The sequence below is a fragment of the Alosa pseudoharengus genome, unplaced genomic scaffold (genome assembly GCF_046254945.1).
Source record: "Alosa pseudoharengus isolate Yale_2024_CS ecotype anadromous, Long Island Sound unplaced genomic scaffold, YU_APseudo_1.1 YU_APseudo_1.1_scf_7, whole genome shotgun sequence".
Taxonomy (NCBI): Eukaryota; Metazoa; Chordata; class Actinopteri; order Clupeiformes; family Clupeidae; genus Alosa; species Alosa pseudoharengus.
In genome coordinates this window covers 13,630,634-13,657,977 of record NW_027468859.1, presented here as the reverse complement: position 1 = coordinate 13,657,977, position 27,344 = coordinate 13,630,634, and the positions used below count along the sequence as shown (strand labels likewise).

The 27,344-nt window shown below is 40.9% G+C and overlaps 2 long non-coding RNA genes across 4 annotated transcripts; both read right to left on the bottom strand.

The window, feature by feature from the left end:
* Positions 1 to 17,504: 17,504 nt before the first annotated feature.
* LOC143109519 (uncharacterized) lies at positions 17,505 to 19,617 on the bottom strand. Of its 2 annotated transcripts, none has more exons than XR_012983884.1 (5): positions 19,413 to 19,617; positions 18,020 to 18,128; positions 17,868 to 17,930; positions 17,690 to 17,722; positions 17,505 to 17,549 (listed from the first exon to the last, which is right to left on the bottom strand). It is a non-coding gene; the product is annotated as an uncharacterized LOC143109519 (long non-coding RNA). The 2 variants fall into 2 exon arrangements; XR_012983883.1 differs by having other exon boundaries at positions 17,511 to 17,568.
* A 5,239-nt stretch (positions 19,618 to 24,856) lies between these two features.
* LOC143109563 (uncharacterized) lies at positions 24,857 to 26,658 on the bottom strand. 2 transcript variants are annotated; one of them, XR_012983903.1, is made up of 4 exons: positions 26,630 to 26,658; positions 25,895 to 25,997; positions 25,701 to 25,755; positions 24,857 to 25,401 (listed from the first exon to the last, which is right to left on the bottom strand). It is a non-coding gene; the product is annotated as an uncharacterized LOC143109563 (long non-coding RNA). The 2 variants fall into 2 exon arrangements; XR_012983902.1 differs by lacking the exon at positions 26,630 to 26,658 and having other exon boundaries at positions 25,895 to 26,623.
* Between the last annotated feature and the right edge of the window lie 686 nt (positions 26,659 to 27,344).

The following is a 27,344-nucleotide window of genomic DNA, read 5'->3' as shown; positions in this document are numbered from 1 at the left end:
GACTTCAGATTGCGAAAAGTAATAGTGCGTTTAATGGCAGACGGTGGGGTGGGGGTAATGGACATCGAGATAATTTCATCAGCTGATAACTTTAGCTGGCAGGAGGGGGCTGTGGGAATTGAGATGGCAGAGGAAAGGAGAATACATGGACACATATGGGAGATGAGAGAAGCAAAAGATGAATGGACGAGAAGGGAGAGATTGAGAGAAATCGAGATTAAGACGGCGGGAAGATGCACCGTCACAAAAGTCTCAGTTGTTAGGATTTCTCTTCAATCCTTTCCTGAAGTTGACGTAGCTCAAGTCAAGTGTTGGACTTGATGGTAAGTTCAGCTATTTTGGACCCGGCCTTATCCTCGGCCAACTTGTCCGGCACGGCTTAGTACCTCATGCTGGGTTCTGAGGCCCAAAAGCTCCTCCTCCACTGCCTTCCTCTTCAGAGCATGTGCGGCACTCTCCTTGTTTTTTCTTTCATTCTCCAGGTACAGTCTATACTGAGATCTTGCTGAGGCAGAGGCAAGGAGCTACTTTGTCAGAGGCACTTTTAAAACACCCCCACAACTGCTGATCCGGTCACAGACTAATCACAGTGATTCCAGCGATCTATCCTGGAGATTGCATGTTTCCACCTCTTTGTTAATTGAAAATCCTTTCAACAGTGGCTTGGCCATTGGATAGAAGGAGACTCTTGCAAAACCGTAGTAAGTCAGGGTAAGGCGTGCTGAGAGTTGTGTAAAGAAACACATCAAGGCAGTCCTTCATTGGTTTAAAGGCCAGGAAACGTTCATCTCATCCTTCCACTGAGGTCAAGGATGCAAAGTGCTGAATGATAACATCACCTACAATATTGACAAAGAAATTGAGATATAATCATTAATGACATTTAAGTACATTTCAGTCTGCTTAAAGGGAAACTTGGCAAGTCTAGCCATTTCTTCGCTGGTTTTCACTTTTGTCGTTGCATCTTTTCTCAACGAGCTCCCCCTACAGCTCTGGGACGTATATTCCACAACACCGTCGTAAAAAAACTCACTTGCGGCACCCTCCTCCTCCTTTCTATCGCTGCTGATGTGCAATTTTTGCCAGGCAACTTTTTTGTGTGGAGCAATGTCTACCGAGGTGAGTAATATATTACACAGTATCATAGAACATTGACATGTACATTTTGTATTGTGTTATCAACCATAAGCTGTAACAGGGGTTGTACGGATGAAGCTAGCTAACGTTACTGCTTATTCTTATAGCCCCCAATGGAACTGTGATTGCCAAGTTTAGCTAACGTTATCGTCGTGCAGACAAAGCTAACATTGCATTCTTTTATAATGTAGACGGGAGAAATTATACGTTACAATGACTGTGTTTAACATTTTATTATTGAGCAAGTGTAGATCAGAAAGGAGTTAGTTGACCTAAGTATAAACAATGTACGACCATTAATTTTCCTTGACTGCGTCATTAAACGTTAGCACAATAAATTAGCTCCTGACAGACTACATGAGATGGTGACAATGTTTCATCAAATGACAACATTACTAGCCTGGGTGCCATTCCGAACTTAGTCCCGCCCCACGGGAAGTTCGGTCTGGCATTGCTCCATTGTGGTGGAAGTATGCTCGCCCTAAATCGGGCGGACCAATCAAATCAGGCTTTACGATGATGATGGACAGGTGAGCAACAGCGCCTGGTCTATCACGTCATCTGAGCACGTTTAGATTAGGCTTATGTTTGAAACAAAAACGCTGTGGCTAGAAGGATACATGGCTTTTAAGACCCCATATGGAAAATTCATTTCCATATGGGGTCTGAAAACTTTGGCCAAAGTTGAGATGTGGGAAAACTGGTGGTTTCACTTTCATCAAGGGAAAACAGCGCCGTTGCATTGCGACATGTTCCCTCGTTCGTTTGAAATCTCTGATTGACCACCTGTTCGAGGGATTTGCGATAGCCTTTCCCAGCTGTTTAACATGTTTGTAGCATATCACTGTTCAACAGAATTATTTTTAAAAACGGAGGGGATATAGGAGCAGAAGGATGGTTTGTGTGTTTTCTTCCTACACCTCACGGTAAGCTATTTTGTTGCTCTGATTGGTTAGGTCTATCCAATTGAGTGCAGAGGCATTACCCCCCTGTATCGGTTGAAACACGCCCCATAATTACGTCCCAATGGAGCAGTATCAGACTCATATTCTGACTAGAATTTGAGTATGACAACGTCAGGCTACAACATTACAGGATTCAACTTCGAATTCGGCCTCGTCCGAATTCAACCCTCAGGCGATAGGAAGTGCGAAAGCTAAACCTCCAAGGCCAAGGGCACCGAGGAGGGGCACAAGACAGAAGGACCTCGAACCTGATGTCCAGAGCAGGCTGAGGGAACTGCGGGAGAAAAGGACTGCTGAGACAAAGGTTTGTTTATGATCACACACACATAAATCTTACTGTTAGCTTTTGCCTGTGTATCTAATAAAACAAGTAATGTGTGGAGCCTGGCCAGAAGGACGTACTCCTCGAGAAAGTACTCTGTAGACTACCAGGGTTGATATTTGACCTCTTATCCTTGACAGAGGTAGCCCAGCAACCAGACCCTGACCAAGGAGGACTTCACTGGTGCGTGCGTGACCATTGCCGGGATATGGCAACGGACATCGAGAAGGTCTGTTGTCGCCAAACCCTCGAGCACTGTATCAGTGAGATGGCATACATGGCATGTTATGTATTAGACGAGGGGGTGTTGCGCCTGGCCCGTAGAGCTTGGTATGAAATTTTTGCCCTAAATGATCACCAGGAGTCAGGGGAGGAGCAGCGACAGTATAGACATTCAGCCTACCGCCAGTTTGTGCTGTGGCAGTATGGCCGCCTTGGAATAGGGAACAGGGTGGTCATCCCAAACTGTTGTGTTTGGAAGATTAGAGACTCCTTTCCTGACCCAAGGGGTCAGTACACAGGCTTTAGAGTGACCCGTCATGTTTGAATTTAATTTTTTTTATTGTAAATAGTTACTTCCACCTTTTTTATTTGTTTTTGTATAATTTAAGACACAATTGTTTTTTTTTTAATGTGTTTATTTGTACGATAAAATATATAATTTTCAAGAAAAATTTTCCATAATTTCAACTATTTACACGTGGGCGGTGATGGCTCTGCAGAGAAAAGCAAACCAAGTCGCCTGGGATCTTCTGGCCTTAGCGTGGTCTTGTGGGGAAGGCCGGTCCCACTCTTCAGCCTCCTACCAAGAATGGCCTTCTGGAGGTCAGGGATGTATTTGTATTCCTTCTTTGTATTCCTTTCTTCTTGATTATATACACAGCCCAGTTTTTTGATTTTTTATTGTACAATTTTTTGTACCTGGAGAGTAAGTGCAGTTAGTAATATGCTCAGTTACAAAAGTTTACACAAAAATATATAACATGGCACGGTCTTACAAAAAAAAAACACTTTATTCTTAGAGCTTACACTGCAAAAAATGAATTCTAACCAAGTGTTATTGATCTTATATTAAGATTAAAAAATCTATTTGGTATTGTTTTTAGTATGAAAAGACTTACCTAGCGCCCTCTCAAAAGATCATTTTGACTTAATTTAAGAAGATAAGGAGTCTTATCAAGACAAATTTGCTCAACGCATTGGCAGACAAATTTGCTTGTTTTCAAGATGAGATGTCTTAAAATAAGTCTTTTTTTTTTAATTAAGTGAAATGATTTTACAAGAAAGCGCTAGGTAAGTCTCTTTATACTGAAAACAATACCAACTAGTTTTTTTTTATCTTGATATAAGATTAATAACACTTGGTTAGATTTTGTTAGATAAGCAGTTTTTGCAGTGTACATTTTGTGGCCATCCTTGTTTAGTGCTGGCACGCGTTGATTGTGCATATTATAATCAATCGCAGCCAACAGGGTCCTGGTCTTCGCTGCGTAGAGCAAAATGTGATTTTGGAAACTCCAAATCCGGCCTTTCAGACCTACTCTTAGTAAGGAAAAATGACAACTCCTAAACTAAGAGTGAGTCTTCGTTGCTATGGATAACGCCATACTCATGCACGAGCTTGACTGAAGTGACCACCTTGATTGGCTGATGATTGTAACGCGGGAATGATTCCAAACACCTCCCTTACGATGATGAGTGAAAGGGGACAGGTCTGAGAATGCGTGCGCTACACAAGTAGTTTGAAGGACGGAAGATGAAGAATAACTGAATAAAAAGGCCTAGCCTAAATGAATATAGAGTAAGGCAAAACAAATAGCCTACAGTAGTAGCCTAATGAAACATAGGCCTACGGACTGATGCAGTATCTTTGCAACATTATTAAATTAATCTGTCACATATGCCTATGTTTGCAAAGAGGAGAACATTTTAATTTGATTCACAATGAAACGTTACATTTAATTTACATGTTAACAATGAGTAGTTTTGGTTGTTGTTGGTGGCGTTATTGCATCCCTTTTATGAATGCAAAATTGTTCCCTCGCGATTGGAAGCTCCTGTTGCCGCTAGGGAATTAATTTGTGCAGTTTTATTTTCTTATATGGTCACCTTGCTCCATATCCAAGGCTTGTCTTGGCTGCCTTCCTCCAGTGGCTCATGCTGACAGCAACCGGTTGCCCAAAAATTTTCGTTGGACATGATGCATCACACCAACCCACATCAACGGCAAGATAAAAAAAATTGTTGCCTGACTAAAAACCCAATCTGTCGCAAACTGTTTTTACACTACACATACTCTACTCTCAAACATACCTTGAATCCCTCCTCTGTGGAAGCCTGTTTGCTGCAGTACCAAAAGTGGTTGACAATGTCTCGGGCCCAGAGCTGAATTGGATTCTGCCCCTTCACTGCTCCAGCCTGATTACGATGCACATCAACAGCAGTGTCAATACACACCTATAAAGAACCTCTTCTGTTGCCATGATGTTACAGGTAAAATGTTTGTCCATATGGCATTGTTGAGAGTACCCTGGAAGTATGATAGTGTGGATGGAAACATACCTTTCAAAGCCTTTTGCTAAGACTTCTAGCAACATGCCAAATGTCAAGTGAATGCTGTAAACCCCATGCTTTATATCGCCCACGTTCAGGATATGTAAATAACAAAATACTTTGACACAATTACAATATGAAAGTCATGACTTCAAGTAATACAGCACATAAGTTCTGCTTACTCAGTAATGCAGTGATCTGTGGGTGAGCATCAGTAACCACTTCTTTTATTGTGACATTCGGGAGCAGAGCATCCATGGTGCGAATGAAGCACTTTTTCTCCATTACCAGAGTTGCGACTGGTCTCCCTTTTGTCCACAGAAACGATGTGGATGATATCTCGCGAGTCTTGTTCAATTGTTGTATATGTGCAATATTGAGCACAGTGTCCTGAAACATAAGCACAGTGGTTAAGCACAAGTCCTTAACCCCACAGAATAAACATATGCACTCAGAACTTACCAGGAGAGTCCATTCGGCCATCCCCTACAGCCAACAGATTGAAATAAAAGGTGTTAGAATCAAAAGATTCAGAGTGAATATAAATCTTGGCTAAACATTGATTTCTATGTAATTGTTGTTTACGAAGACACAAAAGTATGCCTCACCCAGGACAACAATATGGTCCTTTTGGCGCATACAGTGGGCATCGCTTTCAAATGACCACTTCAGTCGCGCATTACGAGGCGTGAAGCTGCGTGAAGCTTTAGTACCACTTTCAGCCACTGTGCGTTGCTCTGCCACTTTACATCGCACAACATGTGTACCGAGTTCGACCGTTCGCTGGGATTTGTTTTCATGCTAGTCGAATGTGACCAGTTTTATTGCAAACCGCTTATTAGCGTTTAACGCTAGCCTTCGGGGCACACGTACAGTAGAAAGAAATCGCTATTTCTATACCACTAACAAGGCTCAAAATAGCACCACACTTACACAGTAGCATAATGAGGGTCCTTACATGTAAACCGAAGCATTGAGAACTTTGTAAGTGTACAGGCAGTTTATTAAAAAGAAACACATTACCGTTCACGCCTGGTTCACATATACAGGCAGGCGATGTGAACTAAAATCAAACGTAATTTGCTCAATATAGGCCTATCAGAAATAATAGCTCCGATGTAACATAACTTGTATACTGTACTTACTTAGTGGATGTCCATCTGGTCCTTCTGGTATGGATCGCCGCCGCCTGTGTGGCATTGACTACAGGTAGCTTCTAGCTGTCTCTCTCTCTCTCATAGCCCTTTCACGGAGCTCCCGCAGCTCTTCGTTGGTATATTGCGACTCGAAAAGATAAGGACGTCCAATAAGGGTTCATCCTCGATGTCTTCAAATTCTTTCAAATAACCTGCCATCTCTTATGTCTCCTGTTGCGTTCAGTGCTTCTCTTTTGCACAGTCCTTCTGCAACAACGTTTCACCCGAGATTCACTTCACATCCCAGAGTTCTGAGCGCCTGCCTGTATGTGAACCAGACATGAACGGTAATGTGTTTCTTTTTAATAAACTGCCTGTACACTTACAAAGTTCTCAATGCTTCGGTTTACATGTAGAGACCCTCATGCTACTATGTAAGTGTGGTGCTATTTTGAGCCTTGTTAGTGGTATAGAAATATCGATTTATTTTTACTGTACGTGTGCCCCGAAGGCTAGCGTTAAACTAATTTGCGGTTTGCAATAAAACTGGTCACATTCGACTAGCATGAAAATACATCCCAGCGAACGGTCGAACTCGGTACACATGTGTTATTAACCCCTAGGTTCATTTTGCGCCGGAATTGTCCTTTAAGGCTTGACTACACGGTAGTAACGAAAATCGAAATTTGCTGTCTACATTATTGTCAGTGTTTGGGGTAACGCAACTACGCAAATCAAAACAGTGTCTTGTGTGATAATTGAGCCAGTAGAGAAATAACTGTTCAGAATTAATCTGTAGCCTTGGGTAGGCTTTAATAATAATACTTAATACCGATTTAATACTATCTGGTGACGTTTTTAACAGGCTATGCAATAAAGGCTTAGACAACTATGACCCACGTTTTAGTTTCGTAAATTAATTTGCCCTACTTCTTGACTGCAATGTAGTCAATTGACTGCTTGACATGTCATTTTTATTTTTCTGTACAATAAACAAATACATCTGCTTTATGCGGCAGAATTACATTCATATTTGGCTGACTTCTGCAGACGCGCAAAAAAAACACTGCCAGGCCATCCTTAAAAATATTTTCGTTTGCCGTAACCCGACCGACCCTGTCAATTTAGAACCGACCCAAATATTTATTTTTTTCCCCTTTTAGTCCGACCGACTTGCCGGTTGTAAACTTGCGTTAAGACCGACCGATTTCTTTTACTCTAAACAACCCATACAAATAAAATACAATTTATTTTAGTAGGCCTAAGTATTGTGAATATAAATTGCCTACATACAAACGTAGGCTCTCTTAAATAAAACCCTGTGGCGTCATCTCTAAACCATTGGTTTACGCATGTCACACTATGGCCTATACGCTTTGTTTCATTCACACAAACATCTCAAGCTGTTCAATGAATAACTCATTACACTTATGTTACTGTTGAACGTAGGCCTAACTGGTATCATTACAAACATTATTCTGTGTCCTAAAAACTGGCATTTTATGGCATTGTGTCATGTAAGGTCGTTGGAAAATCTAGAGAAATGTGTGAGGTGGTCAGCGGGGGACAATTGAGACACATTGGATTGTGTTATTACTTGAACATTCCACACTATCCACAGCTGTGGTATCGGGGGCAGGAGGATTACTGTTAGCGCAGGCTTTATATAAAATTCTTCAACAGAAGGCCTGCCTTGAATGCAGGCTTACCCAAAATAAAGGCCTGTGGTTTGCGCAGCCTACAGTAAGTAGGTTAAATAACAAAACCGCCACAATATGCGGTATGATGATTTTTTACGAGCAAGATGTTTTTGGTGCCCTACGCGCACTGCATGTTCTTAAATAACAATGATCATCAGTAGCCTAATATTCAACCATTATTTTGTGTAAATGGGCTATGCATTGGGTTAGACACCAGGGGCCATATTCACAAAGCCTTTAATCTTACCACTAGGAGTAGGCTACTCCTAAATAGCAATAAAAGATTTTAGCTAGGAGTTTCTCTTATTAAGTTATTCACAAAGCCTTTCAGACCTACTCTTAGTAAGGGAAAATGACAACTCCTGAACAGATTCTGGAGCTGAGCGCTCTAGAATCTTTGACTAAGAGTGAGTGAGTCTTCGTTGCTATGGATGACGTTATTACTCATGCACGAGCTTGACTGAAGTGACCACCTTGATTGGCTGATGATTGTAACGCGGGAATGATTCCAAACACCTCCCTTACGATGAGTGGCAGGTGACAGGTCTGAGAATGCGTGCACTACACAAGGACGGAAGATGATGAATAACTGAATAAAAAGGCCTAGCCTAAATGAATCAAGAGTAAGGCAAAACAAATAGCCTAGTAGCCTAATGAAACATACGGATTGATGTAGTATATTTGTAACATTATTAAATTAATCTGTTACTAGGCCTACGTTTGCAAAACAGAACATTTTAATTTGATTCACAATAATGTTACATTTAATTTACATATTGACAATGAGTAGCCTAGTTTTGGTTGTTGTTGGTGGCGTTATTGCATGTTAGTTATGCCTACAATGCAAAATTGCTTCCTCACGATTGGAAGCTCCTGTAGCCGCATAGGATTTCAAAACAGGCGAAATGCCACAAAACCGGTTTGTGAATAGGTCTGTGAGTTAGGAGTCCTCGACTTCTTTTAAGCTGTCACAGCTGGTGGGAAGGTGTGATTTGTTGGGGGCAGGGCCGGATTAACTGGGCACAAATGTCTGATGGCCCCCCAGTCAACGTGAATCAGGTGGTCAGTTCATAGGCCTATAGACCCTTTCAACAATAAAAACAAAAACAATGCTTGAACGTTCTATTTGGTTCCCAATCTACTTCCTCTGCATTAAGATAACATATGGAATGTTAAAACGGAAGTCTTGTGGGGCCAACTATGATGCTGATAATGGAACTCTCTTCAAAGGGTCTATATCGTGAAGATTTTTCTTGCCATCTAAGGCACGAGCGCATCTGTGAGGCCAAGCCTCACCAAGTAGCCCGTTTGTTTACAACTAACATTACATTTAATTAAACTGCTTATAGGCTATGCCGAAATAGTTTTCAACATTTTGAATATTAGTGTCGGGTGAATTAGGAAATGTTCTCAAAGTAGCCTTATGGCTGAAAGCTGCTTGGGATTCCCCCCCCTGAAAGCTGCTTGGGATTCCCCCCCCCGTCAAGCAATATAACCATACAAACGCGCGCACTCATTGTTTCAAAAGGAGTAATTTCGGCTTTGTCAGAACTGAAGAGCTGTGGACGACACAGCACGGCATATGCCCAATTTAAAATAAATTAACGCAACACAACACAGACCCCGCTTCTCTCGCGTCAGTCACTGACATGAACGAAACACAGAACCCGCTTCTTTCACAGCAGTCACTGACAGTAGCCTAGAATAAATGCATGGGGAAAAAAACTTCCCCATGACAAAGACATCGTAAAACACTGAAAGTTAATATTTTGTCACTATAACATACATCTGTCCTTTGTCAAATGTGTTATGTTCCAAGTAGCCTAGTGCGTAATTCTGCTTCATAAAGTTGAACAAATACATTTGCTTATTTCACAGAAAAATATAAATAGCCAGTTAGGGTCTACAGTGCAGAGTTGGTAAGTTATGGTAGGCAAACTTGGAGTGAACATACAAACAGGGGAAATTCTTTCTCTGGTAGCTGAGTAGCCTCAGACCCCGTTTACACGAGCATGTGTATTTTTATAAACGAAGACATTTCCCTACGTTTGAGCCTTTCATTTAGACGCAAACGGAGAATTTGCCCCGTAAAACGGTTATCCAAAAAAACTCCGGCCAAAGTGTTTTTTTGGAAAACTCCGTTTATGCGTTTGGTTCTAAACTGTGGTAAACGGAGTTTTGGGCAGCCAACGTCACAGTATGCGACAGAAGACAGAAGATGTTCTCACGTGCGACTTTTCAGGGTTCTGATTGGTTAATGTGAGCTTGAGCTTATCGTTAGACTGCCACTGTGGTTTGCCGTGCTCATGACAGCATGTATGTACACGGGTTCGTGTAAACACATTTTAAAAATAAACGGTCTCGTGTAAATTCAGTTTTATTTGCAAATGTAGATGGCCAGATATTCGTTTAGGAAAATACCCTGCTTCGTGTAAACGTAGTCTCAGGTGCGCACGTAGACATAAGGCCGAACATGCAAACGCCAATGAATCGTGCTCTTACGACAATCACGCCGTTAAACTTAAATAGGTTAACATCACTCTAAGTTCGCCTTCAAGCAAGGAAAACGATGACATCTGTTTCGTTGGAAGGGCAAGGGGTAGCAACAGGGCAACACAGAGACAGGCCCGAAGGCAGGGCTGTTATGAGAGTATTCAAATATGGGATATTCTACGGGAAAACATTAAAACAGCAAGACGGGGAAAAGTTAAAATACGTGATAAACACGGAAAAAGTTGGCATGCATTGTTTCGGTCCCTGTGCACAGGGATTATTTGTCATATTATTTAATCACATATGATTATTTGTGAAATTGTGCAAACAGGCGCAACGCATTTGAAAAGGAAGGACTGGTAGCATGCAAGCTCACGGGAAAGATTGATTTAAGAACGTTATCACAGTGTGTGGCTGTGGCGCAAAGCAGCGCGGGTGGAAGACAGCGACAATTGGTAGGGGAGGGTCATGTCTTTTTTAACAATTCTGTCGGAGGGTCATTGAACAATTTCTAGCAGGCAAGGGAGGGTCATGCAACTTTTGACTGAAGCACTCAAAATTCCTCCGGTGGCCCCTTCAATAAATAACGAACAGTCCCTAGATTGCTGCTGGGCTATATGTCTTGGTGCATGTCTGTTAACAACTCATTGCCGTCAAACGCGTAGCCTATCTCGCAGTTGCATCCATTACAAACAAACATGCAATGTGAACGTCTGGGATTGGGAAGAGCACTAAATGCTCTACTGAATAAGCACAAAGTCAAACCTTTAAATGAAAAACACTCTTTAATAATAAAAAAAATAAACCGCTAATGAAGTAAACTTGTGACCATCAAAAATCGTTTATCGCCTGTAACTCCGTGATAACAGGACGTAACAGGAAGGCATTTGGCTGAGCAACGGAGGTTAATATGCTCTATATTTTTTCCAAATGATGTCTGTCTATCATCGTTGCACTCGGAGAAAACCAGAATGTTTAATTTGTCCTGCGTTTCTTGTACGGCTGCAAACGGGATTCACTCGCAGTTAACCAAATATTTCTTTATTAGGGCAGGGCAGGCATATTTCTGGCAATTAAATTATTTCTAAACCAGTCTGCTAAAGTCTGTAGTGAAGTCTGTGTAGGGTTTTCCAGGCTCCATTTCTTTTTACGAGACACCCTGCTCACTTGAGACATCTACTGGTTGTTTGGGTTGTTGCAGCATCGTTGCAGCGTCACTGGAAAAATACAAATTAAAGTCGTGTGATACCGCGTGATCCCACGCGCAGACCTCGAGTGAAGCTGGCCAAGTCGAAGCACTGCCCACTGTACGCTCCATGACTTCTGCCCTGATGTTGTCCCAGAATACATGTAGCCAAACACTACTCTTCACAACCTAAAGTGCATCATATCCCCTATTAGCCAAATGTATAATTGCCCCCATTCACATCCATTATATGACAAGTCTGTTAATGACAATGGCTAACGTTACACTGCAGTTCCTTAAATGAGGGTGGGAAATAACTTACAGTTACTACATTCATTTGTTTTACTGGTCCTCTTTCCATTTAAATATCAACACTACAGCCATATTGAACTTAAATAATGTTATCTACCTAGGCCTATGCCCCATGGAAATTCTCTAATGTTAACAACTCTCATCTTTGTAACATTAGAAGCTAAGTTAATGCTAGCTTGCATGGAGCCACTTTAAATAACCTAACAGTTAACTTACTTGCGCCTGATACTTCATTCAAACCCAAACGACATTCACAATGACATCTCACACAGATGTATTGTTGGATATGATATTAACTACCATTCCGGATATTCAACATAAAGGTGAAGTTAGCTATTGGTAAAGTCAACATTAACTCAGTCAACGTTAGCAATTATTAGCTCGCTAACGTTAGCTCATAGCTAGCTAGTACTAACGGTTTTGGTTAACATTACATTATGAAACCAATATATTTATAACTAGATGTATCGCAGAGCGGTACAAAATATGACCGCCGCCCAGTCCAGCACATTTTTTCCACAAAAAGAAATCACGCTGAAAGGCCTATATGATTCTAACTGTCTCACTAAATTGCATTATCCACACTCAATTCTCACTGGTATCTGCTAGACAACAAGTACCAAAACATGATTAGTTCATAGATTTCACATGTAAAAGTCATTTTATACAACCCCACCTCCATCTTGCCTGTTCATAATTCTGAGAAATTCTTGATTGTTTGTGTTATGTTTATGTTATGTGTGTGAGTGTGTGTGTGTGTGTGTGTGCCTGCGTATGTGCCTGTGCATGCACGCGTACATATGTCTACTGTGTGAGTATGTGTCATACGTATGATTACTGTGAATGTATGTGTGTGTGTGTGTATCTGTTTGTGCACATGTGTGCACATGAAATGGGTTAACATGACCCCTGGAGGCAAACATCGGAAAAAAATGGTTATCCTAGGCCCTACAGTTCTCAAGATATTCACAGAGAACTGTGTCTGCCCTACCCTCCTTTCGGGGAGTCCAGTCCAGCGGGGGGGCTACAGATCAAAACGAAAAACGACGGTTCCATGCTATCCATGTGGGGGTACATGCCCACCAAGTTTTGTGTACCCCGGTCTTTCAGTGTCCCGGGAATCCTTGTTGGTGTACGTCACTAAATGTACACATAAATTATTTTATTGTAAGGCCCCCCATGAACGAAAGTACACAAAACTTGGCATGCATTCGGAGGGTGTCATAATGATCCTACACTTTTAATTTCGTGTAGTTTTGACCTTGTCAGCCAGAGATATTGTGATGAAAACACCTCATTTTTTGCTTTTTAATTTTTAACTAGGTGGCGCTATACATGAAATAAGTGGTAATGGGATGGGTTGACATGCCCCCTTAAGACCAACATACATAAAAAAGGTGGACCTCCTAGGCCCTACGGTTCTCGAGATATTCACAGAAAACTGTCTCCGGACACCTACAGGCCAGTTGGTGTATAGTAACATAAATTAATTTATTGTGTGGCCCCCCATGAACGGAATTCCACGAAACTTGGTGTGCATTCAGAGGGTGTCATAATGATCCTACACCTCAATTTCGTGCAGTGACTATGTTAGGTCACAGATACCTGCGATTACAACACCTCATTTTTACTTTTTTGTGTTTAACTAGGTGGCGCTATACATTAAATGAGTGGTTATGGAATGGGTTGACATGGCCTCTTGAGATCAACATACAAAAAAAACATGGTCCTAAACCCTACGGATTTCGAGATATTCCCAGAAAACTGTGTCTGCCCTACCCTCCTTTCGGGGGGTCCAGTCCAGCGGGGGGGCTACAGATCAAAACGAAAAACGATGGTTCCATGCTATCCATGTGGGGTTACATGCCCACCAAGTTTCGTGTACCCCGGTCTTTCAGTGTCCCGGGAATCATTGACGGAAATTTGGGCATGCGAAAAAAAAAAAAAAAAAAAATCTGACTAAACCTACATGACCGCCGCGCAGCGAAGGTCATAATAAATTAGTGTTTTCAATTGGCATACAGAAGTACTGTTATTCTTACCTTGGATATGATGATGGCAGAGTTTGTACAGCTCACACAAGCAGAAAAGTGATGGTTTAAGTCACTGGTGGATGGTTGGAGTTGAAAGTTAGTCAGGGTGGGGGGCAGAAGATGAACGTTAAAAATCGCCCCACAATGCTGTGCGGTTCAAGTGCAATTCAAATTGCTGTCAGAGGGTTAAAGGGCCAGTATGTAGGAAATAATGGAAAATAAACTGTAACCATTCCAAAAATAATCACCATATTGTCAGAGAGTAAGGAAACACGATGAATTGAAGTAATGGCTTATTTGACAACATTACTCTTACTATAAAACCCTGTAAAACCCATGAAAGAAATGAGTTACGGGGCGGAATCTCTTGGAATTTTCGTTTCGTCCTCCTATTTGGGTTGCTAAATTAGCAACTGTCAACAGCTGTCAGTTGTAGTCATGAACGCCTACGAGAGGCAGGCAAATTTCCAAAATTAAAACAAGAAACAGATTAAGTGGACATCGGAGGAGCTTCCTGAGATGGTGACGTCTTCGTCAAACGAAGAATATCAAGTCTGACGCAGAGCTGGCCATATTTCTCCACAACAGGTAGCCTATAGGCTAAACTTTATCTGCATCGCTAACTTCAGCTAAATATGTTACGTTGGTTAGAGAGGTATTTTTTGTTTTCACTGTTTCCGTAATGTGTACCTGGGTCATGGTTGGAGAAACGTTAAAGCAGCTGCAGGTCAACTAACGTTAGCTAAGTCTTCATTACATCTGGCAACCCAGAAGAGGCTCGCGTCTGGTAGTCTTGAGAACGTTCACCAGTGTTTTGATTTTGGCCTGCAGAATGTTCGGTAACAATCCTACAAATCGCACCTTTAAAGCAGAGCAAATGGTAAACAACTTGTTGAAAGTGTCTTTTTATCAGCAAAATTCACCAAATGAAAGCTAGACAAAGCCAAAACTATTTCTTTACAACTAGACACAGTTGCACACACATGCTCATTCTTTGGTATTTAACTCTCAAATAATTTGTTCAGTTCACAATTTTCAGTAGGCCTATACAAAAGAAAGGTGACTTAATGTGCATGGCATTTTTATTTTTCTCTGTCTTGAGATGATGACCTTAAAATGCTCAGTGAGTTAACCCATTACTTAGGCTACTGGTAGTTAAGTGACCCAGACGGTGGGTAGAATACCATGTATCTGTTGGAGATTGAGTTCCAAAACACCAACCCTGTGGCTGGGTTATGGAAAATAACCCAGCATGGGCTAACATAACCCAATAAATGGTCAAACTGCCACAACCCAGTAATTGGGTGCAGAAATAACCCAGCATTTTTTAGAGTGTAATCCGGTTTTGAGATCTTAGCAAATTCCTGCGTGGCATCCAATTCAAAACTCACATTGCATCCTAATTTCTTCAACAAAGGAACACCTTTTTGCCTTCACTTTGTTCATGGCAATGCAGTAAAAAGTTGTAGAATCATCATAAGTGCACACACAGACTAACACGCAAACTCGGGTCAAGTCAGGTCAGATCAGTTCGTGTAACAGATATGGAGCGCAGAAAGGTCATTTTTCATTACTAAATAAAAAAATGCCATTTATTTCTGTAAGGCGCACACCACATGTCTGTAAATTGCTCAGCCCCAAAGCCCCCCTCCACCATGGTTCTTATATTGCCAGATTTAGGGCAGTCTGGCCTACACATTAGAGATGCGCGGATGGGCTATTATTTCAACCGTAACCGCATAGCAAAACTTATCATCCATCCGCCATCCGCACCAACGTTTTTTGACCAATTTTCAAATCCGCACCCGCCCGCCATCCGCTGGTTGTTTTAATGTATATGGGTGATGCGGTGCTGCTGACGTGAGGCTAGAAAGCTCTTGCCTGTTCTAGAAAGACTGATCCAATGCAGCAAATATATTAAAAGGCTAAAGTCCTACATTGGCTATGTTGTAGCCTATGCCCAGAATATCAGCAGCAAACTCAGTCTCTGTCTCGCAAAAGTCTCCAAATAAAACGCAGCCTGTAGCCTACAATTGTATCATTGTAATAAAAAACGCAATTTAGCACATCATTTCAACATGCTGCTATTTAGCCTACTAATTAATGCCTATTGTACTTTATTTTTTGCAAAAAGAAATAAATCCTTAATAAAATAACAAGTCATTCACATTATAAGCTACTTTACGCACTGCCCAGCTAACAATTTATGGTTTCCAAAACGTTCTGGGAACCATAGTTTTTGGTTTCGGAAACGTTAGTTTTTGGTTCCCAAACGTTACCCTAAGGTTAGTTTTTGAGCAAGTTTTGGTTCCCATGGAAAGTTTGCTGAACGTTCCGGAAGCGTTAGTTCTTGGTTATATAAAACGTTCCCTGAACGTTCCCCTAACGTTATCTAAAGGTTGCAAACTTTAGAGAACCTTCCCCTAACGTTCCCCAACCGTTGCAAACTTTAAAAAACCTTCCCCTAACGTTCCCTAACCGTTGCAAACTTTAGAAACCTTCCCCTAACGTTCCCTAACTGTTCCCATAACGTTCCCTAACATTTAGGGAACGTTCCCTTCCCTAAATATTGCAACCTTTAGGGAACCCTCCCCTAACATTGCAACCTTTGCATACCAATTACTTTAAACAGCACGAGCAGGAATGCATTATTATATATTAGCAGGAAAGAATGAACAGGCAAAATCGATGGAACTTATAACTTTAATATAAAATTATCAAAAGACAAAAAAAACAATATAAAAGGCCTCACTGTATATATATATATATATAAATTAGACTTAGTGTTAGCTAAGTATATTAACATAAGGCATTTGCTTTGGTAGGTGCTACATTCAACAAATAGACACACTGTACAATAGACAACAATATACATTGTGGCAGATACCAACACAATATACAAAGACATAATACCAATACAAGTACACATGGAGTGGGCTGTTGAGTGCAAAGTAATAGTGCAAATGTAGAGTGCAAGACGTATATTGGAATGATAAAGTGTGTAATGGGCAGGTAAACGGTCAAAGTGGGGATGACCCCACTTATCTGCAGTTCAGGAGAGTGACGGCAGTGGGAAAAGAGTTGTTCTTGTGTCTGGTTGTTTTTGTGTGCAGGGATCTGTAGCGCCTGCCAGAGGGGAGGAAGTTAAAGAGTGTGTGTGCAGGATATGTGGAGTCTTTGGTGATGGTCTCTGCCCGCTTAGGTCCCAGAGTACAAGTCCTGGAGGGAGGGCATTTTGTTCCTCCTCTCCTGCAGCTCAGTGACTGTCGAGCAGGACGACAGCAATATGTCATCGACTGGAGCAGAGGGAGGTGACTGGGAGCTCCTTAAGAGCACGAGCAGCTCATCCATCTTCTCCTCAAATGCGTCCATTCGCTGTGCCATGCGGTAATGGTTGTCCTTATTGCTATGGAAAATGGATGGTGTTAGTTTTAGTTGTTAAATACATTATATACCTGCATATGTGAACAAATTAAGTGAGTGTTCTTACCTCTTATTTCCGTCTCCATGGCCAAGCCACCTCCCTCTGTGTGATGAGTCACTTGTGCTGTTTACAAAAAAAAAAAAGTTACTTACTCTCAAGTTCCTTGTCATGAAATTGTATTTACTTGGAAATGGAAAATTCAAAGACACTGTACCTTCAACTGGGTCCCAAGATGAAGTGGCAGGCGTTATAATAGACCCATCCAGCTCTGGGCAATGAGCTGGTTGCCTGTGTGGTGTTGACTCATCTAAAAAGAAAGTAAATATGAATATTGGTCAGTTAATTTATGGTAGGTTTCTTGCACATGACATTTGCAAAAGATAAACCTATGCTGTTACATTAAACAATCGCTAAAAAGAAAAACTCACATGCAGGTGGTGGAGGCAGTGACATCTGCTGACCTAATAAAAGGCAGGAAGAGACAAATACATCAGAACAGTAACATGATATGCACTAGGTTAATAAACATGAATGTCAGTAGTTCCATGGTAGGAAATATGACTCAACTGGTTTTCTTTAATAATACATGTATAAATGTTAACTTACAGACAGGGCTTCCAGGCACAACCACCATCCTGGAATGCTTTCTTGCTTGCGGAACGGATTCATCTGAAATAAAAGACCATACAATCTGCACTGATTGCAAAAATAATATTTGAATTGTGCAAATAATGTAGTCTGTATTTAAGAGGTCTTACCATCACGTGACCATGCACTGCCTTTTGTGGACGCTCGCATCTTCTTCCGCCTCAATGCTAGAAGTGTCCATCAGCCGCTGACATTTTTCCATAGCTTTGGTGTATGAATCTACGTTAAGAGAACAACGTTTTTGTGAGCCAGTAGTAGAGCAAAGCAGTATTTCCATATAGAGAAAACTATTATTGATAGTATTGCAGCAATCAGTCATCTGTACACAACCAGATTTTCTTGACTGGATATTTGGCCCAGCTTTTGACTTGATTTTTGTATTGTAGCCCAGAGAATTTCTAATGGGGAGACACAGCATCCATAGAAATGCATGGGCTTAGTTTGTAAAGCCAGTATGGCAGCTGTGTATAGCCTACTACACACATTCCGCCCCTTCCTGTATGCTTCCCAACAGACCTCTGAAGTTCGCCTACAAAAAGGAACCAAAACTGCCATCTTTGCCTATAAGGAGATCAGGGTGTTAATTTAACCTAACTACCTATGACAAGTTACATTGCAAGTTAGGTCTGGGGTAGCAAAAATCTAAGTTGCTGTCTTAACGTAGGCCTGTTGAAGATCACAGTTAGCCTACCACTCGAAGGCAGAGGACAAACGTGTGTTGAGCAAAATGTCTGCATTTCAGACTTCTTCGTCCCCGGGAGAGTGCAATAATTCTCTCCCCATGTTATTTTCCCATAGCAAAAATTGCAAGATAGGCTACCGGATCTCAGCTTTTTGAAGGCAAAATTCAGAGGTCCTTTCACTTGAATCGTCTATCCGATCAACTGTGTTACAAAATGGCCGCCGACAGTGTAGCCTATACATTATCAGAGTCAGATTATTAGACATTCTCTGACATTATCTATAGCCATCTCTATGGCTCTAGTGTAGCCTACATATGCAGGACTGTTCAGTAGGTTATACCAACTTAAAAAGCATCACCATCTCAGTATACCCACTTAAAATAGACTAGGATTAATTTGGGGTTGATCACAGTATAGCCTACCCACTACAGCTAACTAGCCTACATCACAGTAGCCTAGATCCAGCTACTTACAGTAGGCCTATATCCACTAGCCTACACCACTGCTGCCGAGTGACTTGCCTAAAAGGACTGACTGTACACTAAAACTAATTAAAAGAAACGGTAGCCTAGTGCTATTATTTGTAACATCAACGTGAGCAGGTTAACACGATGACACAAAACATACAATGCTGCAAAACATAACACGTTGAGAACAGCTCAAACAAAGACGAACGAGCTATGTGCTCTGGTAAATTATAAACTTGGCAGAATCGGAATATAACAAAGCCCTACAAGTGAAAGGACTTAAGGTTAAACCTCAAACTCTTGCATTACAACCACTAGGCCTACATCATGAAACTGTAACATATTTCACTTACTTTCGTGAGATCGAATTCAAGACGAGTGTAATCCATTCCAAGACTTCTTCCAGCGGCGTTCAAGAATCACGGAATTCAAACAGAGCCCGTTTACGGAAGTCAGGACAAGACTTCAATCGATCACCTGAAAGCAGAGGCGCTGTCTTCCCCCTACTGGCGTGGGGGTAGGCCTACGTGTAAGGGAGAGCCTGTCTGATTGAACTGAAGTGAATTGTGAAATGAAAGAAGTGAATTTTCTTGTGAAAAGTGTTCTATTGATAGATTTTTGTTTAAAGTTCACCTAATACGTAAAAAAAAGCACAAAAGTATGTATTTTTTATTTAGTAAAATTGATATTAACCTTAAAATAAATATTATCTTGATATGATGTTTACCTTACTTAGATTTTATAAGACCAATCATTTGAGTGGATCTAAATCAAGTGACTGCAAACATTTTGTATGTTACTTCAAAAACTGAAATGGAGCTTGTGTTAGTATCGACTATAGCTGTTATTGTCTCCAGTTTCTAAAGCTGATAGAGGCGCAATCAATCACACAATGCCATATAACACATTTAACACGGCATGGAATTGGAATGAATAGAGACGCATTACCATTGACGTCATTGCCACCTAATCAGAAGCCTCGAATGCAAATAATGTAAAATGTGTGAATGTAAAATGGTAATGGTAGGCTACAGGAACAAATGAAACATGTTCTGAATGTATTCTAGTGATAGCAGAAAACTATTATAAAAATATGTTATATTTTATTTACCGAAGTATTATTGTTTGTTTAATCCAACGTGAAACTGCAATCGGTTCTGAATGCAGACCAGGCGTCTTCCCCCTACTGGCGTGGGGGTGCACTCAGAACAACCAAAAACAACCAATAACAACTAAACGGGAACGTTGTGTGAAGGTACTGTGCAACCACAGGAGAACGTTTTGGTTGGTTGGTTCCCTTAACGTTTAGGAACGTTAAGAAACCCTTAGGTAACGTTCCCTAACCGTTAGTTTTTGGTTTGGTTCGAACTACCCTTTAGGGAACCATACACTAACGTTCCCGAACGTTCCCTTAACGTTTTGTGTTAGTGGGGTGTAACCCACCGCACAGCAGTGCAACGTGCATGTTTACATTTTTAGTAACAACTTGCTTGCCTTACACATCTAAGTTTTCCGACTATTTTTCTTACCTTCTTTTTTCCGCTGTGGATGTTACTGAGCTTGTAGAAGTTTTAGCTCTTACGTTCTGAACATCTCGCACTGCCATTGCCCGATGTCAGTTCTGAGTCATATCACAATCTGTCTCCCTTTTAAATGCCTATTCCCTGAATGGTAGGCTAAAATGACTATGTGTTTTATATATAATATCCAAACAAAATAATCCAGTCAGTCTCATCTACGAGATGTTTAGGCCTCCTCCAATACTGGCAGCTGGGCTCATAGGTTGCAGATTTGCTTAGTGGCCTACCAAGGCTCTGCAACGAGACGCGACATGAGATGAATCATCGGTCAACTTGCACTGTAGCCTATTCTACTTTCTTATTGCACACTGGAGAGAAAAACATGCTGGTAGGCTACGATAGGCTACTTAATTTAAACTTTGTTACCTTTAGTGTGTGTGTGCGTGCGTGAGGGGTTGCTCAGTGAAACATCGGAATACACCAATTCCGCAACACCGTCTCTGATAGATAAACAAAGCAGCATGCATAGAAGCAACTAGGCCAAACTGCCTGATGAAAATTTGACTATTTCAAAGTGTGTTCGTTTTTTTCGGATGTAGGTAACACAATTTAACAATGTATAGGCTATATTTTTTTCATTTGATTGGTTCAACCGCCACCCGCCCGAATTTAATTAAAATATTATATTTCTTCACGTCATCCGCCCGATCCGCGGTTTAACCGCGGAGTCTGCGGCTGTAACCGCGAACCGCGCATCTCTACAACTGACAGAGATATATTTCAAAATGTAAGAATTGTATAATACGCTTTTTGTCTTTGTATTATTTAAAAATAAAAAAAATGCAAGTATTAATATATGAGTTGGTGGCAGATCTGGGTAGCCTAGACTGTTCTGAAAAAATATAGCATGTGTAGATGGCACTTACAATGACCAGGATAAATGCTTACAACTAAAGGTAGTGAGAATGACCAAAAATAGAGTAGGGCTTATAGGGCTAAATAAAAAAAAGGCATTTATTTCCGTAAGGCACACACCATATTTTTTCACATTTGCTCAGCCCCAGAGAATCCCTTCACCATGGCAATGATATTGCCAGATTCAGGACAGTCTGCCCTATACACACATGCCAGCTGCCAGCTTGCAGTGGTAAGATCAAATTCAAAATAAAAAATAAAACATGTTTATAATACACTTTTTGTATTTTTATTATTTAAAAATCTAAATTAAATCAATACAAGTATTAATACATGGAATTGTGGCAGATCTGGGTAGCCTAGACTCTGCTGAAAAAAAAACCCCAATATGTATATCATGTTTGTATGGCACTTACAATGACCAGGATAAATGCTTCTAACTAAAGTAGTGAAAAAGCCCTTTAAAACATGTCTAGGGTTCTAAGGGTTAATTTCTTAATTCAGAGCCATGTTACTTACAGCCAAGTACTTGAAGTGTATATCGGAAAGAAATATAGTTTTGCCATCAGTATAAGATTAAATATCTGCATACAATATTTGTAGTATTTATTATTGTTCTGTAGGTGCATTATCATAATGCACTTTTTATAGCATTGGCCTATTTATGGAAAATGTGTTGGAGTGGACAACAAACTGTTCAGGTTGTCTGTGAATGGACCTCTGTATCAGTGTTGGCCTTACACAATTTATTGACATTATTACAACAGGCTATCCCAATCTCCAAAACTTTTTGAGTAGTTTTCATATACTAGTTTTGATTTCCAAGTGCCACCCCAATAAAAAGTCTGGACCCAGCTGGCCCCCCCTATAAAATAATTCTGGCTACGCCCCTGATTGCGAGATAGTGAAAGCTACGTAGGCCTTAGGCTATTGGGTCATTCTAGGCAATCCGTAACCTGTTTCACAACTTTCTACCCGGGAAAGTGCTAAAAATTGTGTCTGGAACGCAGCATATGTGTACGTGACGTAAGCGTGTTGAAAGTTCGAGACCGCACAAAGCGAATGAAAGTTGATAGAAGGCAGCTAACGTTAACGTTAGGCATCAGAGGAAAGGTGAAATCACTTGTCAGGAAAAAAGCTGAGACTTGAATAAAATGTGGCGCTTCATATCTGGAGTGAAAAGGAAAGCTGACGAGAGTGTACAGCAGGAAAACAGTGATAGCCTGGCCAAGAAGCAACACTTCCAAGAGAGATGGAGGATAGCAGAGGACGGAGAACAGTGTCACTGGCTTCATGAGGAGGGAGTGATGTTTTGCTCATGAGGAGGGAGTGATGTTTTGCTCTGTGTGTCGCAAGTACGCATCAGACACCCAGAAATTGAACAGTTTCATTGCGGGAACGAGAAATCTGAAACTTCGAGGCAGTAAAGGACCACGAAACATCCCAAGTGCCATATCCACAATATAAAAGTAGCAAAAGGAAAATCTGCACTTGACGAAAGCCAACCTATGCAAACTCTCAACAGCCTAAAGAAAGCACAACTCGAAAAGATTACCATATTATTCCGCAATGCCCACGCCATAGCAAAAAAAAGACCATTCAAAGATTATGAATGGCAGTGTACGTAAGTGTTTTTTACTACATTTATTAGGCTAGCTATTTGGAATTGTCAGTCAGTGTTTTCCACAACTGAGTTTCCAGCTTCCCTGTACCCAGATAGCCAGAAATATCCCAAAGAGTTGCCAAAACCCCAAAACCTTGCCGAAAAGAGGCCTTAAATGACCCAAAGTGATGCCATAACTGACCCAAAGTGTTCCTATTTATTTATTTGTTTATTTATTTAAACCTACTATGTCCTAGTATTCTAGGCTCATATTAAGTTATATGGTAACTAGGTTCTGTTATATATGTTTTATTAAAGCTACCTTGTGTAAGAACTTCTCCCATCTAGCGGTGAAATTCTATATGACAACCAACTGAATATTACTTTCTAGCCCCTCCCATTCCGAGCGCATTTTAACTCCTACGGTGGCCGTTTCATGCCAAGGTTAACATGGCTTCCAGTATTAGGCCTACGACTTCGTCCAGTGTTTCTTCCAGTGATGAGGTTACTTTAGAAAACAATTACACATTGCATTTAGTTATATAGCCAGTAAACATGTATGACCTCTATGTAAAGTGAATAATAGTTTTACGTTTTCGTTATTTTGGTAGGCTACTATTTCATTGCTAGCATCAGCTATCAGGTTCCCAAACGAATGCATGCTAATGTTAGTACAGTATCAGTGCTATCGTTATTCTGTATGTGCGAGATTAATAGTGTAAAGGCCATGTTTACAGCGTAGCCTACTATTTTTCTCAGTGAGCAGAGTCAGAGATCAGTCGATGCAACGGAGGTGCGAGGGAAAGGTAAAGAAAAGCCAAGAGCCGGTGGCAGAGGATCGGTGAGACCTCCTAGGCAAAGAAAAAGTAAGACTCTCCAAAGATGACGAGGAGAGAGTGGAAAAACTTCAAAGACAAAGGAGAAGCAACGGAGGTTTGTGTTTTTAATATTTCTCTGAACAGTATCAATGTCAATGACACCGAAATTAGCTCGGAAGCTGCACCAGGCACGTTCGTTTGCGTTGCGTATGCTTCCACTAGGCTAGCTGTACACCAGAAAAGAAATAGACCATTCTTCTAAAATTGATTTTACACGTTGTGAACGGAACGCTTCAGTTACGCGCTTGGTGTAGCTTCCCTGCCTGTTTGTATCTCCATTGTTTATATGTAGCAATTTCTAGCTGTTGCCAGTCAACTGCATGATGAGGTGTCTGCCAGTGAAATCACGACACATATGATTACATTATGGTCTATAGAAAATGTTACACAACAATATTTCCACCTTTTCATTGTCCATACACATAGTATTCTTCATCATTTTGTGTGAACACTTGAAAAATGACACAGAGTACTACTACTATTCTGCTAACAATCTAACTTTGCTACCTAAACAAGCCTATCTGATCTTATTTATTGTGTCTTATTTCTTCAGAGACATGTGGATGGAATGAGCCTGCAAGAGCACAGGAACCTCACCACACAGTTGCTAGTGAGGCAGCCAGGTCTGGTGTTTGTTGCATCAGTGCAGACATGTCGTCCCCCCACCTGTGCCAGGGATGCCTTGGTGTACTTGTACACACTGCAGAGACATGCCAACCGATCGGGAGAGAGAATGCTGTGGACAAAACCCTGCCACCTGTGTGAGCCTTCTGCCTCACTTCACACAGTAGCCTACTGCCTAGATGAAGGTTTTCTCCAGATTCACAGGCAGTACATCACAGACATCACAGCATTAGGCCATGTAAGAGAGCCAGGTGATGACAATAGAGTTCAGATATGCTACCTACAGACATTTCATTTTCTGGCAGCATGGGTCTCTAGGACAGGGTAATAGAAGAGTGATCCCAAGCTGTGTGTGTAGGATAAGGGATAAATTCCCTGACCCTCAGGGACATCTCTGGAATGTTCCTATAATGTTGTAATGTTGTGTTATTGTAAATAGTTTTGTATTAGTGTTCTTGTACTGCCTGTTCCTTTTAAAACTGTATTTAATTTATTTTACACCGGTACATCGTTATATTTTGCTTTCATGAAAATAAAAACTTTAAGAATTGATAAGAGACTGTTCATGCTGTACCTCTTATACATTACATCCACAAACTTATAATTAAAAAAGGAGCTGTGGTAAATTACCATTTTGAAACACCAAATGACAGTAACATGGTCAACAATGTTATTTGCAATATATTTATTTACAGAAATTAACAAATTATGGTATTTACACATGAACCCTTCCTTTTTGTATGGTGCCTTTGAAGCAACATGGACCATCATTCTAAATGTGCAGTCTCCTGGAAAGCTGATCCTGTGGAAGACATGCAGTGTTGTTAGACATACACACCATTTTATATAGTTCAACATATTGATACTAATCTGTATAGTGCTATTTTGCCTAGACTGAGTTACAGGCAAGGTTACATAAGGAACAATGAAGGCATGCATGTGCATCACATAACAAGACCATTGAATTTCGTCCACATCCTCCACGATGCTCATGTCATGTAGGCTTTGTAAAAAATATATAGTTGCTTATATCATGAAAATATACAATAGAGAATGTCATGTAGGGTTAGGGTATAGACATTATGAGCATTGATGGGTTACCTCTGTTCAAGGTTCTCAATTTCAGGGGCTTCTGCAATTGCGCCAAGATGCTCATCTGAAATGAATAAGCAGAGCGTTTCACAACATATGACAGTACATAAAATGGTAAACACCAAGTTATTAAAAATATACTTTCAGTTATTATCAAACAACAATCACATAGAATCAACAATTGTTTTCATGCCGTGACTGACCTGTCTGTCCCATTAGAAATGCTGGACACTTCTGGAGTAGTAAATACTAGAGGGCTTTCCCTTCATTGTTGTTGATGTGACTGCTCCCAGTTCTCTCTCATAGCTGGACAAAAAAGAGCAGTACATGTTAGAATGTCTCACTTAAACCACAAACAAAGTACATTCATTTTATGACTGTGAAGAAACATGTATTTTGGTAGATGCATTGACTAAAGTTCAATCAAAGCAGTTCTGTCCGTATTTTATTGTTCTGCATGATAATGACTTAGACCCTCATTGATCAGTCGCAATGGGCTGGCTGGTCTACCTTGCTCCATTCACAAGTGTAATGGACTAGTCTACCCTTCCCCCATTCTGAGGTGTAGGCTACACTCATATGGTGAAAAACTTTCAGACAATTTAGTAATTAGTAGGCTACGTCTACAATTAATAAGACTACAGGACAGGCCTCAGGATGTGAACGTCACCCTTGGAATTGGCTACCCATTATCAGATTGGGATACATTTAGGCTACAAAGCAAAAGCAATGCAAAATAACTACAATTTACAGTGCCCTTTGCCTGTGATCAGTCATAGCACATTTTTGTTACAACGTAGCCTAGACAATCCTTTTTCATCGACGCGAGGAAAAGTATCCCAGACGTCATTCTAGCGTTATGCTATAGTTAGCCAAGCAACTATAAAACTTCGAATTTACACCATAGACTGTATGTTTACACGAATAGGCCGAATTACCTGTCGAGGAGAAAGCAGGCAACTTCGGCATCCCTTTTAAAATCCTTGCTCCTCACGAGCTTTCCATCTTAGAAAAGCCACTCCAATATTGACTTTGGTCTGTTGTTTTTCCGGTCGCGTTGTCGTTTTAATTCTCCTTTTCGCTTCCTTGGCGACTCCTTTTCATGTCCTCGAGAATAGGTGTAATCCTCCATCTGCAACAGACTTTCAAATCTGCCGGGCAGTCGCGAGTAGACTAATCAGGCAATGAGTGTTGCCTACAAGCGCGAAAGGCGGAGCTGAATTCCAGGAATGTCCCTCTTTGGCGAATGTATTTCAAAGATGGAGGCGCAACATGGATTCAGCCATTCGCGCGACTCGCGCGTATGTATTTGGAATAGCAGATTCTACACTTACGAGAATACTTTGATTAGTAGGTGGAAATAATTACACATGAATGAGCACATAATTTTGAAAGAACAAATGGGTTTTTGCTAAGAATTAACTAAAAAAAGTACACAATGTAGCTTTAAAGCTGTTCTGCTTGTTGCTCCTGGTTGGGAGGCAGCTGGCGGTTTTTCCTCCCACCCTCCCTATCCCCAGCCCAGTAAAACCACCTCTTCACAGCCTCCTCAATTTCTTTGTTTGTAGCAGATAAGCAGGATAAATGAGAACATACACAAAACAAGTTTTCAGTCAGTGATTTAACAGATTCTAAACAGCAATAATGTATGCT